Below are 16,619 nucleotides of genomic sequence, written 5' to 3'. Positions count from 1 at the left end.
CCTTCTACTACAAAGTACACCACGCTTGTTTGCCCACCAAAATGTGGTGCACAGCGAAAGGGATCCCTCTTCAAGGCCCCGCCAGATGTCATTTCTTCCCCCAACCAGAAACACTTTACCACTTAATGATGTACTGCCCTCACACCTCCCGAATATGGAACACGGTTCAAACATTCATAAAACACAAACAACCCTTTACAGAACACACATTATACTGGTTACACGAAGGGAAAATTAGCACAACTAAAGCAATCATTATTATAACAACCATGTACTCGATTTGGACATACAGATGCGACAAAATTTACGGAAGGGAAACAGGACCAGACATACTCAGGAAAATAAACAACATACTAAAAGAAACAATCACAGATACCATAAACAGAAACAAAATAACAAAACACCAATGGCGACAAATAGGTCTCATCTCAGAATTCGAAGAACAACTGCAAATCATAGAAATAAAGGACCCACCATAAATTTAAAAAAAAAAAAAAAAAAAAAAAAAAAAACATATACACGATAAAATATACATAAGCGAAAGAAAAGCATATTGTAAACTTCTTCATTAAGCTGTATAACCACTTGTACATTAATTGCTTTATGCTATAATTAGTTGTAATTCTGTGCATAATATTTGACAATTATAGAGGTAGTAGTTTAGTTTTATGTATCAAAAAATGTCAATGACAGTTTATATAGTGGAAGAACTTGACACTTTGCTGATCCGGTGGGTAACTCAAATATCTGCCAAAATGTAACCTCTCCTTCTTTGTTAAAACAAATACTACTAGGCTGAATACACCGGTTCACGTCCGATCACCGAAGTTAAGCAGCATTGGACCCGGTCAGTACTTGGGAGGGTATCCACCTGGGAACAATGGGTGCTGCTGGCATTAGTTTTTAATTTCCTTTTATGTTTCTTTTTTATATGTGTATATGTGTGTGTAGAAAGTACTTTTAAATTGAGTATAATCATGTTAAAGATACCAAGCAAATATAAGGGTATAAACGTACACCTAAATGTATATATGTAATAAAAATATTGTGAATATGTAAATAGCAACTTAATTGTATGTAAATACATATAAGTACATGAATAAGTAAATAGCAACATAAGAATGATTAGATGACTATATTTATAAGATATTGCATTAAACAGATGTATGTATAGTTTAAGACATATATTGCCAAGATACATGTGTGTTTTCTTGTACAGAGAAACAACCAAAGTATATATGTCAACTGCAAATTATTACAATGTAATATGTTCTATAAAATCTACAGCATATGTTAGACCAATCGATGTATAGCGAGAGAGATGATAACAAAATATATGTAATTCTAAATGTATCTCCAAAAACAACCACTGTTTGTGTCCAGAATAAGCTGTGTACTTGAATTAAGTTGAACTAATAGTATATTAACCAAATTGCAAACTATGATATAGGATGAAAATATATCTATAACTGATTGTATATACGTATATTTATATATATAGGTAGACAAAATTCATGTACATATGATAACATATACCGTTAAGTTCTGTTAACATATCTGTCTTTTGTAAAATCAGCATGACAGAAATTATGTAATAACAAAATAATGGCTCAGAAAGTTAAAGGACAGTAGAAAGAAATATAAACTGAGCATGTTAAAAAAGAAAAATGTGAATTAGATTAAGCATTCTATGTGCAAATGTATATATTGTAAATAATTGTATATATATTTATTTTTTTGAATGTACATAAGTGCTTTGGACTAAATAAAATATAACCTAGTGGCTTTGAGCTTCGTAACCATATGACTGGGGAAGGAGTGTCCTAGGTTCGATTCCCATCGACAACGTGAGGAGCTGAAGGATCTTTCTCAGCCATAGCCAAGTTAGCCGGTCTTCGGCGTGGACAGCAGGGTTTTTTCCCGCCAGTTTATCTGGTGTTTTTCATCCTGCAAGCAGGCAAACCGGCCCCGTGAACACACGGAGATACAGCCAGGAATACTTCGAGATATAGGGGTGACCATTCTATCGTCGTATTTCGGTTACGAAATCCAAGCATGCTTGGAGGGCTTTAAAGGCCTGTTAAAGCCATTGAGATAGATAGATTGATAGATAGTTCTAACCATACTGAGACTCATATAAGCAGAAATTGTAGCTTGAATACAAAACCAAAATACTTACTTTTCATTGTATCATCATTTCAATGTACTGTTGTTTCGTTCGGAACGATATTTTGCTGCGTAGATAGACAAGAAATCTTGTGCATTATCTTTCCCCAGAACAGCAATCATCTAACAAATTACGCTTGTCTATTTTAGCTTTCACTTTCCACTTCAAGACATTCCTGTGTCTGCTGGAATTGAGATTCATGATTTGAACAAGTTTTACACATTATTTTCTCAAGCTACTCAATTAAGTAGTTCCTAGGTGTTCCATTCATTTAGATCTAGCAGAATTTATAGATCAGGATGCACTGCATCGTACAAAGATTCTGCAACTTTTAGATTGAACTTAATTTAATAACTTTTCTTCGATATTCTATGCACTTGAAAAACTGGAAAAGAACAAGTAGTTACATTTTATAGAATACGTGTAGAAGGATAAAAATTGCTTTTGAGTTACATAACAACAAAAAACAAAAGAAAAGAAAAGAAAAAGAAAGAAAGAAAGAAAAAGGAACGAGAAGTCTTTCGCTTGATAACGCACTGCAGTTCTGGGTCGCTTCTCTTGGAGTCTACATAAGAAAGATCATATTATCTTCTGCAATCGAGAAAAAGAATACCGTTTGGGTTTTATTCTGCATTTAATTGGAATATAATGTCTTGTTCTCTTGTTCTTGTGGTAGTGAATTCCAGTAACAATCAACTGTATGGCTTCCAATGTACTCCTAAGTTTTGCTCTGACTCGGTGTCAGATGGATGTTGGTTTCCTCTTGTGCTTCTTAAGTAAAAATTACAGCCTTGGTAGCAACAAATAGGAAGTTGCATATCATGTGCGCCTTCTGGTTTGCGTAGAGTAGATGCTAGTAATCAAAACCTGCGCTAGGGTCTTTGCCGCCCGCATGCAATTTCTATCTAAGTGTCCCCTGTAACGATCCAGACGTGTTTGGTTCTTTTACGATAATAAAAATTTAAATTATTTGAAATTTTTTAAATAAATTTTGACAGAACAGCCACACGTTGGTTTGCTAAATGTAACGAACCGGGGGTGTTGACTACGCAGGATAATCGTTAAAAACCCGAATATTCAAAAAATTCTTAAAAGTTAAAGCAAATTTTGACAAAGCCACTTCACTTTAATCGTTGAATATAATGATACAGGGATTATAGCCTTCTCACCAACCCAAATCGCTAACAAAATTAAAATGAATTTTAATTACAGTTAAAATTTATTTGAACTAACGTTTAAAAAATTCTTTCATTTTACAAGTTAATAAATTCTTAGTAAATTGTGAAAATTGTTTAATAATTTTAATAAGTGGAACTATCTTTTTGGAAAATAAAAGAAACTCAAGATAGATGAGAAAATAAGAAAAGAATTCCGAATAAGTAGAACATTTAATATAAGTATTCAAAAAATAACATCTTTACAGAATAACAGAAAATAAATTAAATTACATATATATAGTTAAAATTCTTTAAATTAAAAATTTAGGGTTTTTGATTTCATATTCACAAAATTAGAAATAATGGTCTTAACGTCTAATTGCGCACATATATAGCATTTTCAATCGCTATTAACGCCAAACTAACAAGCCTTTTTTGTGACATACTTGTTTTTAAGTAGGTTTTAATCAATTTCAACATGGAAAAGGAACGTTCACCGCTCGCTACACTAACAGGTAAGGAAAGGGTTTTGAATATTTAAATTTTCCTCCCAAAAAATTGGGCGGTAGATGGCGTTGATGGAGATGAATGGTAGTAGTGGTGGAGACAGTTGTATAGTGAGTGTCCTCACACGATGATTCTTCGGACTCCTTGGAGGTGTCACGATTTATTTTTTATTTTTTATTATTATTTCTCAGATAAATTACATACATTATATGAAGACAATTATGCATAACAAATACTTTCTCGTACTTTTTAGCTGATAAAAAAAACTTACTACGTAAGCTTTTTTATCAGCTAACGCCTTTTTTATTCCCATATACGGGAGTAGGCGAGGCCATTTAGCCCTGTCTAACTTTTGGAGACTGAGTGGGCAGTTCAATCTCCACTGGTCCAATCAGAGATAGATGGCCCAAGGCTATCACTAAATAAGCGGTACACAGTGAAGAGAGACTGCTCAAATATGCCGCCATCTCGTGGTCCCTAACCCTAACACAATATATTTAATGTCTTAAAATAATGTGGATTCTACGGTCGATTTTCTTGATTTTACGGGACGAAAAACCCGAGTTTCCGGGAGGAAAAACCCACTTGCCCGTGCCAGAGTTATCGACTAACTCGGAAACTGGTCGAAAAAAGGCTTAGAAAAATTTCCTCTAGTCGCCGACTAGACTCGAAACCAAGTCTTCCTTCGTGCGGTCAAGCGCCGTGGTATGCAAAAGCCACATCCACTGAGCTACACAGGCTTCCAAAATAATAACAATAACTGTTTACAATACATATTATTATAATATTCATAATGATGATTATTACAGATGTTTCTTTGCAATTTTATACTCTATATATATAATATCAATGGATATAATTACTCTATATTGCATACTTTTGTTACAGTTATTACATACATTACATACATTTGTTTACATGTGATACTTACTTTACATACATTTGTTTACATATAATACATACATTAAATACTTTGGTTTACATGTGATACGTACATTACATGCACTTGGTTACATATGATACATCTTGGATGAGAACTAATTTCTCTGCTTTTATCCTCGAAGCTTATATGTAAGCTTATCTGAGGATGACACCAGTTGGTTATTATTTATTGTTTTTTTTGCTGTGTTGGGAAGCTACGAAATCTATGATTGAAAAATTCGCGCGCGCGCACTCACGCACACACACACACACACTTGGAATGTATTGATACGTCGCTGAACTGGAAGCCTGAACGAATATATTGTGTTTCATTAAGTTTGTATGGTATTTTGGGTGCATGTTTCTTGTTCATAGTATGTCCTTAGAGCTCTTTTCAGGCTATTGTAGTTTGTAAGGTTTCTGTATTCAAAAGGTAATTTGTTTATCATGCCTGGGATGTAAAAGTTTCGCGTGGCCTTTCCGTAGTGATTATTGTATTTATATGTCATATAATTAGTTGTCTGAGGTCTTGTTATATGGTATGTATTTCTGACTGTCCTGTAGTTGGCATCGAAATAATGTTTTAGCAAAGCTGCATAGTGACATAAATGTTTTGCTGTCAGTATTTTGTGTTCTGACATTGCAATGTATATAAGGTAGTTATTTTCTCTTTGTTCCCAAAAGATCGGTTTTATCATTTTGTACTGTAGCGACTTGTATAACTTGTCTAAGAATTATTGGGGAGAAAACACTAAACCATGGTGGAAAGTTGTTTTGGGGATTTCTAGATTTTGAAAAGGTATTTGATACAGTGAAACATGAAAGGCTTTTTGACATTCTAGAAGATACTGATTTTGACTCTTATGATTTGGAAATTTTAAAGAGATTATATTGGTCACAAATTGCGTCAGTATGTGCAAATGGAGAGGAAATAGGAGAATTCCCGGTGGAGAGAGGAGTCAGACAAGGATGCAAGTTATCACCATTATTGTTTAACTTTTATAGTGAACAAATGTTTAGAGAGGCACTTGAGGATGTAGAAGAAGGAATAAAAATAAACGAAAGAATCATTAATAACTTAAGATATGCGGATGATGTAGTAGTGATGGCAGAAAGTGAAAATGGGTTACAAAATATTATTCAAAGAATTGAAAACTCTTGTAAAGAGTATGGACTAAGAATTAACACAAAAAAGACCAAGATAATGATAATGGGTAGAAAAATAGGAGATAATGTAAAAATAAGATGTGGAGGAAAGATTTTAGAAGTGGAAAGATTTCAATATTTAGGTAGCTGGATCTCAGAGAAAGGAACTTCAGAGTTGGACATTAGAAATAGAATAGGCAAAGCTAAATCGGCATTTATGGAAATGAAGAGAATTTTAATAAACAAGAACACTAAAATAGGCGTTAGAATTGGAATAGTTAAAGCAACAGTTTGGAGTATTGCAAGTTATGGAAGTGAGTCATGGACACTAAGAAAGAGAGATATGGAAAGAATTAATGCATTGGAAATGTGGTGTTATAGAAAGATGGAAAAGATTAGCCATACAGAAAGAATATCAACTCAAGAAGTTTTAAGACGAGTTGGGATGGAAAGAACACTGTTAAAGAATATTATGCAAAGAAAGACTAGATTTGCAGGACATCTTCTGAGAGGTTCTTCGGGACACCTGACAAGAACTATATTACAAGGGAAAGTGAAGGGGGAGAGAAGACGTGGAAGATCAACTAGAGAGTGGTTTAATGGCATCGTGGAATGGACTGGTTTAAGAATGATGGAAGCGACAGACAGAGAGAAATGGAGAAGAGCTGCTCATCTGCTGCAACCCTCTTGCTAGAGGATGCTATCGCACGACGACGACGACTGTAGCGACATTAATCTATTTAATTTGTAGGGTGCACAGAAAGCATACGTTGTTATAGCGTATCTTAGTATATATTGGCATAGTGCTTTGTATATTAGTGTTTTTAGGTGTACGGGAACTATGTCTTTTAACCTGTAGAGTTTGCCACTTATTATTCGGAGTTTGTTGTTTAGATAGTTTATGTGGCTATTCCAGTTCATATCTGCATCAAAGTAAATTCAAAGGTATCACATTGTTTCAACCTGAGTGACTGTAGTAGTTTTGCTGTTCTGTGTGTGTTTTTTATGTTGGAAAGTGGATGTTGGATGGTTATATATTTGTTATCAACTGGTCGAGTCAGTGGATTTCTGAATTTCATTAATTTTGTCTTTTCTGAGTTTAGGTGTATGAAGTTTTTCGTGAGCCAGGCTATGATCAGATTTATGTCATGTTCCATATTTGTTTGGGATATGCTTGCGTTATTATGGATGGATATTATTGCTGTATTGTCTGCGTATTGGAATATCTTACCTTTGAGTGGTAGCTGATTAATATCGTGCATATAAATGTTGAATAGAGTTGGGGAGAGTACAGCTCTCTGTGGTACTCTACAGGTTACTGGTACCACTCTGCTTCGGTTTGACCCGATACATGTGATATACTTTCTATGTGAAGAGGCCCGTCTATTCCAACATACCTAAGCTTTTCTAACAAGGTTTGATGTGTAAGTCTATCGAATGCTTTAGTTAGATCAATAATAATAATAATAATAATAATAATAATAATAATAATAATAATAATATCCGGGAAAGCACATAACTCATCATATAGTTCCGTTGCATTTACGTCTTTATTATCGCCGTCCTTCAAGAAAATATCTAAATCGTCACAATTTTCTCGTAAATCTTCGTTATTAATTTATAGTAATCTATACAAGAAATTGAAATTATCATAATATGTTATTAGTCGTTCAAAATTCTATTAACGAACATATTGCAACTTCTAGAAGTGTATAAAACACATTCACTCTGAATTGATCTTCTGGCGAATGCGGCGTTTCGTCATGAAGCTCGTAGTCAAATTGTCGTGTCTTCTTTCGTCATCAAACTTCTGTACCAGTTTTAAATTCTTGTTCTCCATCCACCTCTTCACTCAGTTCTTTTGCCGTTTTTAGAACTTCTTTAATATTTGTGTCTGATCGATACTCTTGTAAGAATATTTTTAAGTTTTCGATAGATTCTAAAGCAAGTGTAATGTTCATATTTTTGTCTCTTGAAGCATTTTACTCACAGGGTTTTTACTGTTAAATAAATCATGCCAAGTTATAAGAGAGCAAATAAATGTGTACTCCTTTATTTTAGCACATAATGTTTGTGCTTCATGCTGAGTTACTTTATTAAAAGTTTCATTATTTAAAATTTCAAAAAATGCATCGTAAATTTCTCCTCGCTGATATCGTAGAGGGCGGATTGCATTAATTTTACTTTCCCATCGCGTTTCTGATGGCTGTTTCAATGTTAAATATTTTACGAACTTTAAAAGGATTGCCCAAAGTTTCTAAGAGAATGAAAAGGAATTATGTATTTGTTGAATAATTGCAAAGAAATTAATTGTATCTGCATTCACTTTAGCTGCATTGATGTTAATGATTAAATTTAGAGTATGAGCAGCACATGGCACTTAAAAAGCTCGAGGTTTTTGTTCAAAAGCAAATTTTGGAGCCAATATTTTTTCCCTTTCATATTTTTCCCATTACCATACCCTTGACCCTGCATGTCTTCAATGGGAATGTTCCATTTTTCCAGTTGTTCCATTATTGTTGCACATAAACCACGTCCTGTGGAATCTGATATATCTGCAAAATCTAAAACGTTTTCCCTGATCTTGACAATTCCATTATCACAGGAAACAAAGCGAATAATAATGATAATTTGTTCTGTTTTACTTGCATCAGATGTGTAGTCTAAAATTATGGAATAATATTTAGATTTTCGAACCGATAATAAAATTGTATCCCTGATTGCGTTACTTAAAGTTTCCAATATTTCTTTTGACTGTCTTTGCTCAAATAGTGTACTCTATTGTTTCGTTGTAGGGCCCTTTCAACATGAATTTCCATTAGGGGATCAAACATCGCAATCAGTTCGACTAATTTTAAAAAAATGCCGTTATTCCTTTTGTATAATTTATCAGATGATCTGCGAAAGGTAAATTTTGGCTACCAAGGAATTTTATAATTTCAATCAAGCGTTCTAAAACACTCATCCAATGTTTCTTTTCCATTTCATACATGCTTTGAGTCTGACAATCAATAGTAGTTTTATTTATTAAATTTTTATCAAGTTCCTTCCATTTTAAGAAATTTTTCCTGTGAGTTAAACTAGTCTCATGTCTATGCAAAGTAGTACTTACATTTCTGCAATGGATATAACCTTCTACATGACTACTTGTTTCAGTAGGTGCGAAAAGTTTGCAACAAAAACAAAAAACAGAATTTAAAGTTTCGTACTGAATGAGCCATGTTCTTGGCACGAGCTCCCCGTTTTCCATTTTTCTATTATAATACGTGTCTCCAAATTTACGACCATATGTATCTCTGGGATACATTATATCTTTCTTTTGAACAGGCCCCATTTCAATTAAAACAACTCATAATTTTCATCAATATTTCCCCATTCACCTGGATCTTCTAAATTTACAGAGACTAACAATGTGTTAGTTTCGTGGTCAACTACAACTAAATCTTCTCCTAACTGTTTTTCACTTAAATCATGCGTCTTGTTATCTTGTTCAATAGTTGCAATAGTACTCTCATGTACCCTGGATGATGTGCACTGTTCTTCAACTCTGATTTCTGATGTATCGAGTTGGTTACAATCTGCATCAGAATATTTTAATATTTTAACAAATTTATTAAGACCCCAGTTTATTTCTTAATATCTACTTCTTTCGCAGCATGACGCTTACGATTTTGTGCACCGGATAACTTTTTTTCAATTTTTCATTCCATTTCTATTTTATACCCACAAGAAATTATTAACAACATGACACAGAGACGAAATAATAGTCCGCACTTCGCTGCAGTCAGTAGGCTACTGAGATGCGTACCATATGACTGGCTAACTAGCAGCAAATGTTTTGTACGAATATTCGTTTCTGCGCGTAGAAACCGTTCACCATTTCACTTTAGATAGACTGCAGGACACAACATTTTGTAGGCAAGCATTTAGCCTGCTCTTGCTGCAAAATTGTAAACAGCTGGCTGATCAAAGTGGCGGCAACATACAATTTTTTTTAATTTTTATTCGGTGTATCCAGCCTTATTTATTTTAGTATTGATCATTCTAAGAATTTTTTTGTTTTTATGATAAAAATTTCGTTTCTTAAAAGGAGCCTGTGTAGCTCAGTGGATGTGATGTTTGCATACCACAGTGCTTGGCCGCACGAAGGAAGACTTGGAGTCTATAGGAAAAATTTCTAAGCCTTTTTTTCGACCGGTTCCCGAGTTAGTCCATCCTTGGCACTGGGAGGCGGGTTTTTTCTCCGGGAAACTCGAGTTTTTCTTCCTGCAAACTCAAGAAAATCGACTGTAGAACCCACATTATCTCAGACATTAAATACAAGTGTTAAGGTTAGGGACCACGAGATGGCGGCACCTGTAGAGTCATCTCTCTTCACTGTGTACCACTTAATCAGTGATAACCTTGGCTAGCTATCTCTGATTGGGTACCAGTGGTGATTGAAATGCCCACTCAGGCTCCAAAGTTAGATAGGGCTAAAAACGGCCTCGCCTACTCCCTGTGTATACGGGAATAAAAAGGCGTTACTTGATTTTTTTTTAAAATGAACTTGTGAACTGTGCCCCGGCGACGCCGCCCGCATGCTCTGTATGCCCGCTTCTGCCGGCCCTGGGAAGGATCAATAACTACGTAATCCTGTGATCTACTCAACCTACTTTGCTACGTTTGGGCTATGTTATGAAGTAGCTAGGGTAGATCACAGTATATGTCCTTTAAACTTCAGCTTCTATCTGCTACTGTCCCCAAATCCCTGTCTTCATCAATTTCCTGGAGTGCAATTCCCTGAAAGTGATACTAGTAATCTTTGTATCCCAAAAGCTCAACTTTACAATTTTCCACATTAAATTGACATCCATTGTGGTTTGTCCATCATATCAGCCTCTTTAATACATCCTACAAGCTCTCTACATCAAGAAGGGTGAATCCTGGTCTTGAAATTCATGCTTGCTTTTGTTATCATTCAGGGAGTGAGAGGTGTGATTGAAGCAGAATAATAAATTACTGACCATTTAAAACTATATACAATGTATTTAGAAATTTATGTACATTTAATCATACAAATTCAACATTTATTTTACAAGTCGGACTTAAGTTCAAGTCCAGTCGCCGACTGGAGGAACTTTTTCTATGCCTTTCTTCGACCGATTCTCGAGTTAATCAATCTCTGGCACAAGCAAGCAGGTATTCTCCCGGAAACTCGGGTTTTTTATCCCGTAAACTCAAGAAAATCGACGGTAATACCCACATTATATCAGACAGTAACATATAGTTAGGGTTAGGTACCAAGAGATGGCAGCACTTGTTTGCCAGCCTCTTCCTTGGTGGGTGGCTGCTCTAATTAATGACAGACATGGTCCAGCTATCTTGGATTGGCAACGGGTGGAGTTGCCACAACCACACACACTGATAGTTATTATCTCTATACATCTTCCCATCATTATAGAACTCAAAAATTATGTACTGTTTCCACTCAAGTAGCAAGAGCCCACCGACTCATTACTGACAAGAATGAATTAGATAAAGAACTTAGACATTTAAATTAAAAACAAACACTTTCCTTCAAAATGACTATAATGACCACATTATGTAGAGACTATCAACCGACATGAGACGAGAGAAATTTTTAATGAAGAAGAAAACAGAGGATTTGTCACTCTTTCAAATAGAAACGTTATTTCCATAAAACTGGCAAAAATGCTTTAAAAAAATCAGCTAACGTTGTTCCCGTATAGGGAGTAGGCAGGGCCGTTTACCCTATCTAACTTTTGGAGACTGAGTGGGCAGTTGAATCTCCACTGGTAGCCAATCAGAGAGATAGCTGGCCGAGGGCTATCACTGATTCATTGATAAACAGTGAAGAAGTCGGAAAGCTAGTGCCGCTATCTCGAAGTCCCTAACCCTAACTCAATATTTTTAATGTCTGAAAATAGTCTTGAGTTTACGGGACGAAAAACCTGACTTTCCGGGAAAAAAACCCACTATCCCATGCCAGAGATCGACTAACTCGGGAACCGGCCGAAAAAAAGGCTTGGAAAAATTTCCTCTAGTAGACGACTAGATTTGAACCACCAAATACTTTCTTCGTGCGGTCAAGCACCGCATGAAGAAACGATTTTCTGGCTTAGAAAAATTTCCTCTAGTCGGCGATTAGATTTGAACCACCAAATACTCTCTTCATGCGGTCAAGCACCGCACAAAGAAACCCGACTTTCCGGGAGAAAAAACCTGCTAGCCCGTGCCAGAGATGGACTAACTCGGGAATCGGCTGAAAAAAGCTTAGAAAAATTTCCTCTAGTCGGCGACTAGATTTGAACCACCAAATACTTTCTTCGTGCGGTCAAGTACCGTAGATTTCAAACGCCACTTCTACTGAGCTGCACAGGCTACAAAAATACTTAAAGAATATAAAATCAAATTATAATTATGAAGATGAATCACTACACCGATTCACAAATCCTCGACATACCCCACTTCAATATCCGGAGTATTTATTGGCTATAGTGCGATTGTAGATCATCCTGCTATGGACAGATAGAAAAGTCAATCGAACAACGCATTGAAGAACACGCCTGAGATATTGAATACCGTAGAAGTGAAGCCTCAGCTTTATCATTGCATGTGCTCCCTCTAGCTGACCCAGAAGATGCTTCACAAATGAGAAATTAAGTGTTATGGAATAAATCAGAACTATTCCACCGTTGCTATGACACATATGAAATCCAGTGCAGGTAGTCAATTTGTTGTCAATTAATATAAATGCTATTATCCTATTCTGATTTTCTGCTTTATAAATTCTTAGTTATATATATATATATATATATATAGATGCAAACACTTTTCATAGTGTTTCGCAAGTTGTATATCTTCTATCAACATGATTTTAATTATGACCACTACTCGTTTCTTTTTTACTGATCTGGAATATAACTGACTTTGTAGCAATTCAATGATGTACTTTTCCAGTTTAGCCAATAAATTTTCAAATCGTTGTAATAGTACTTTCGGTTGTTTTGAATTACTGCTGAAGAAACTGAGGCAGTGAAGCCAGTGTATTATGTATATTAATTGCATATCTTCTTAAAGATGAGTCTGAGAGGTGGAACTCACTTTCGTTATAATAAGAGGTAGTTTGTAATGCAGTTTCAGCAATTTGTTGTGAACTTATTATTATTACGAGACACCTCCAAGGAGTCCAAGGACTCATCAAGCTAACCTCACATAGGATATGAATCGATATATCAAAATTGTTTCAAAAACTTACATTTTCTTTTTAGCATAGTCGTTAAATATGAGTTGTCATCTACATAAATATATATGGCAGGGTAAATCATTTTCAATGCTAAAGTAACTACGCATTAGTAGAGAATTTTCTTCATCATTTTTTTTTATTGGTCTTTTATGCTATTTCCACTGAATATCAGATCTTGACATACTTGTCTTTTTGTCAGTATTTAGTGGATTAGTCTTGGTCGTTATTTAAGAGATCGTACAGTTTTGAAAAATTTATACGTTTCTCTAAAATTAATTCTTACAGTAAAATATATTATTTGGGTAACGCTTAGGAAATTTGTGTTATTTTAAATGGCAGTTGGAGTATTGTATTGTCAAAAATTATGTAGGCGTATGGTGTAAAAGGACAGTTGCATAAGATAAAAATATATCTATGTCTGCAGTGCCTCCATAAATAAGGTCACGTGATTATTATTGGCTACGTTAAGCTATCTGCGCCCTGTATTTTGACGTGGCAGAGCATTACGAAGTCCTTTCCACGTCCGCCATTTTGTGTTGTTAGAGTGCTGGTAGGTACCTATTCTGTCATTATAAAAGTTCGATTTATTTTTCGATCTCCTACATTTGAAGTCCGAAGTATATATATAGAAGTTGAATATATCGGTTTTAAAACTTCTGTGATTGTAATCTACCTGGTCTGTAACGGTAAGTTAATAAAATAGTGTGTGCCGTCAGAAATTGTGCACCCCCTTTGCGAGATATTGGCTTGTGCGTCAGTAGGCGGCTAAGCCTAAGCCATATCAACAGTATTCTTACAGCCATTTTGCATTTTCTTGGTGTAGGTGTTTCCGATATTTAATTGATAAACTATAGTTTTGGAAACTTTACTTGCTTTATTTCGTATATTGGATTATTTAACTGTTATAGGTTTTTCTTATTTACCTTTAAATTACCGAATCAATGAAGTATTAATATCTTTAGAATGATATTACATGTGTATTACTAGCGTAAGGGACATTTACTCCCTCCACTGAGATAATTTTTTTTCTTTCAGAGAAGCGTGTATAAAACTTTGATAATTTCACACTTGAAAAAGTTTGTTTGGTGGTGAGGAAATTAAAGTACGGTAACACTTGTTTCAAGGCATCTGCCATATTTTCCTTATCCGGGGGGTGGAGAGTTATTCACCAGTTGTTTGGACAGCAGGAGGAATTTTTTTTAAGAAAAAAATTGAATGAAATTGTGTATTAAGAGCATGTTGAAAATATTGGATGTGCATACGTTCTTTATTCTATAATACAAGCATTACATTTACTTTTGAAATTGCTCCTTTTGTGTGATGTTCCAAACGGAAAAGAACTTAGTGTTTAATATAACCTAGATTTTAGAACAAACTTGTTTCAAATTATTTGCCATTTAATTTCATTTAAACAACTCCAGGAATCAGTTGGCTAGGATTTTATGGTCACTTATTTGTTGGAACTTATTGCTTGTACCAAAGGTTACGAAACATTAACATTGTTAATGTTTTGTAGCCTTTATTTGAAATAATTTTGAATAATCGTAGAGTGCATTCTTTATAGAATTGCATGTTGTTTCCTGATCTTAGAATAAGCCTCTGTCTTATGTTCATAAATTTCTCTCTATAACTATTCTTGATGGGGGGGGGGCAACCTGCTGTTGGATAGATGCAAATATGTAGTAAAACTTCCACAGTGCATATACTGCCACAAGATGTGCATTATGGGAGAGAAGTGCTTCTACCAGGGAAGGAAGAAGGGGGAAATGTTATTTTAATTATGGTCTTTATATGTCAAATGTTGCCAGTTATCATACTTCATTATTTATTTAGCTTTGCATATCACATCTTGCCTGCTACCCAACTCAACAGTTCTTGTACCCTAGATGTCCTTATGGTCTTTCTTTTTGCAAGCCAATGTTGAAGGAAGTTCAGTTTATCATACTTTCTCACCAGGTTACATTTCACTGTTTCTTGATGTTCTTTTTCTGTACTACCAACTAACATTGCATAGTTGAATTACTTTTTAGCTTGGTTGCTATTACAAATGGCATGTCTTTTCCAGCTAGCAGGTTATAGGTCTAAATCTCACAACTTTGGGTTGGGATTCAGCCATAGGTTTCCATTGCTTTCCTGATATGAGAGCCTTCTCAGTGTGCTTTCAAACTTATATGAAAGCCTGAAGTGGCTTGAAGTTTTTTCTTCCCTCTAGAACAGGGATTACACACTCTCTAGCCCACCCATGGTACTAATGAACTATAGGAATGCACTGTATTGTGAACCACATGAGTAATTTACAAGTTATAAATGGGGGGGGGGTGAGATTCCTATCAGGTTTCTTAGTTCTTGTATCTCCTTCCTGCCTTTGAAAAATCAGGTAACCAAAGATTGGCTCATAGTTCATCTTATTCTATTAGGTATCCCCTACTTTATTTTGAAGTGCACACTACTTGGTAGTACTAAACTGCTGTCCTCATTCATTATAGGTATCATGTCATTTATAGCCTTACTTATAACTCTTCTCAGTTGAATCTTTTCTCAGATATTCAAATTAGCATAAAGCAGATCATTATCTGTATCCATTAAACAAATTGCTGATGAAATTACTAAGCTTTAAATATATTTTTCATTGTCAAAGCAACCTTCATAAACTTTTATTTTCCCAATACTTAAGTTGAACACCAGCTGATAAGTATAAATTTTTAGTTTTGATTTGGTTCCATTTATCTTTCTTCATGAATGACTTTGAAATTAAGTTTGGATGGCTTGGGGGGAGGGAGTCTGTAATATAGGATTTTCTGGATTAGTCCTCCACAGTATATTAATGTGATATGGGGTTTGTAATTTTTTTTTTGCGATTAGGTTAAGAAAAGTTGGCCCTTAAATTAACAAAACCATGGCTGTCATCTTACATACCCATCGATGATGTATAAATTAAAGATGCCAAGAAATTATATTGGTTTATTCCTTTATTCAAGTGTGAACAATATTTGTGTGTGAAGTATCTTCATGACTGGGCTACTTGTGTATAGAGGCTAATGACTTCATATCAATTGCCTTAGTATTCCATAATACAAAAGTACACCCTTTCAGATGTGTATAATGCTATGCATTATTTTTCCTAGTGAAAAGGTGTTTGTTATGCATGTGCAAGAAATCTATGTAACTACTTGGACAATTTGAACAATATATGTTGGAGAAAAATCCATTCATCAGACGGAACTCTGCAAGATCTCATTTTATCATCAAATTCTTGAAGAGTACATACTGGACATTAGATAGCACTGTATGATTAAATTTGCATTATTACTACAACTCTTCTAATTGTTATGTCAGACCTATAACTTAAGATACTTCTAACTGCACATCATACCTCTTAGATCTTAGTCCACCTCTTTTCTTGCCATGTGCAATGTTTTTTCCAACATTAACTTTTACCTCTGTTTGACCATGCTATCTTAGATTAGCTCTG

General features: G+C 34.8%; 1 protein-coding gene across 3 annotated transcripts in view; it reads left to right on the top strand.

The window, feature by feature from the left end:
• The first annotated feature begins 13,577 nt into the window (after window positions 1–13,577).
• The window catches only part of Arf1 (ADP-ribosylation factor 1), a 68,941-nt gene continuing 65,899 nt past the window's right edge, over window positions 13,578–16,619 (top strand). Inside the window, exon 1 of one of the 3 annotated variants that reach the window (XM_090403036.1) lies at window positions 13,578–13,697. The gene's annotated coding sequence lies outside the window, so the exon portion shown is untranslated. Of the gene's footprint in view, window positions 13,834–13,948; window positions 13,967–16,619 lie in introns of those variants that run through there. The other 2 variants (XM_090403037.1, XM_090403039.1) reach the window with 2 other exon arrangements.

Source organism: Typopeltis vanoorti, chromosome 13 (genome assembly GCF_054136105.1).
Source record: "Typopeltis vanoorti isolate ZY-2024b chromosome 13, IOZ_Tvanoo_1.0, whole genome shotgun sequence".
In the NCBI taxonomy this organism is placed as follows: domain Eukaryota; kingdom Metazoa; phylum Arthropoda; class Arachnida; order Uropygi; family Thelyphonidae; genus Typopeltis; species Typopeltis vanoorti.
Note: the sequence above shows the minus strand (reverse complement) of the source record. Positions and strands in the feature narration are given on the sequence as shown.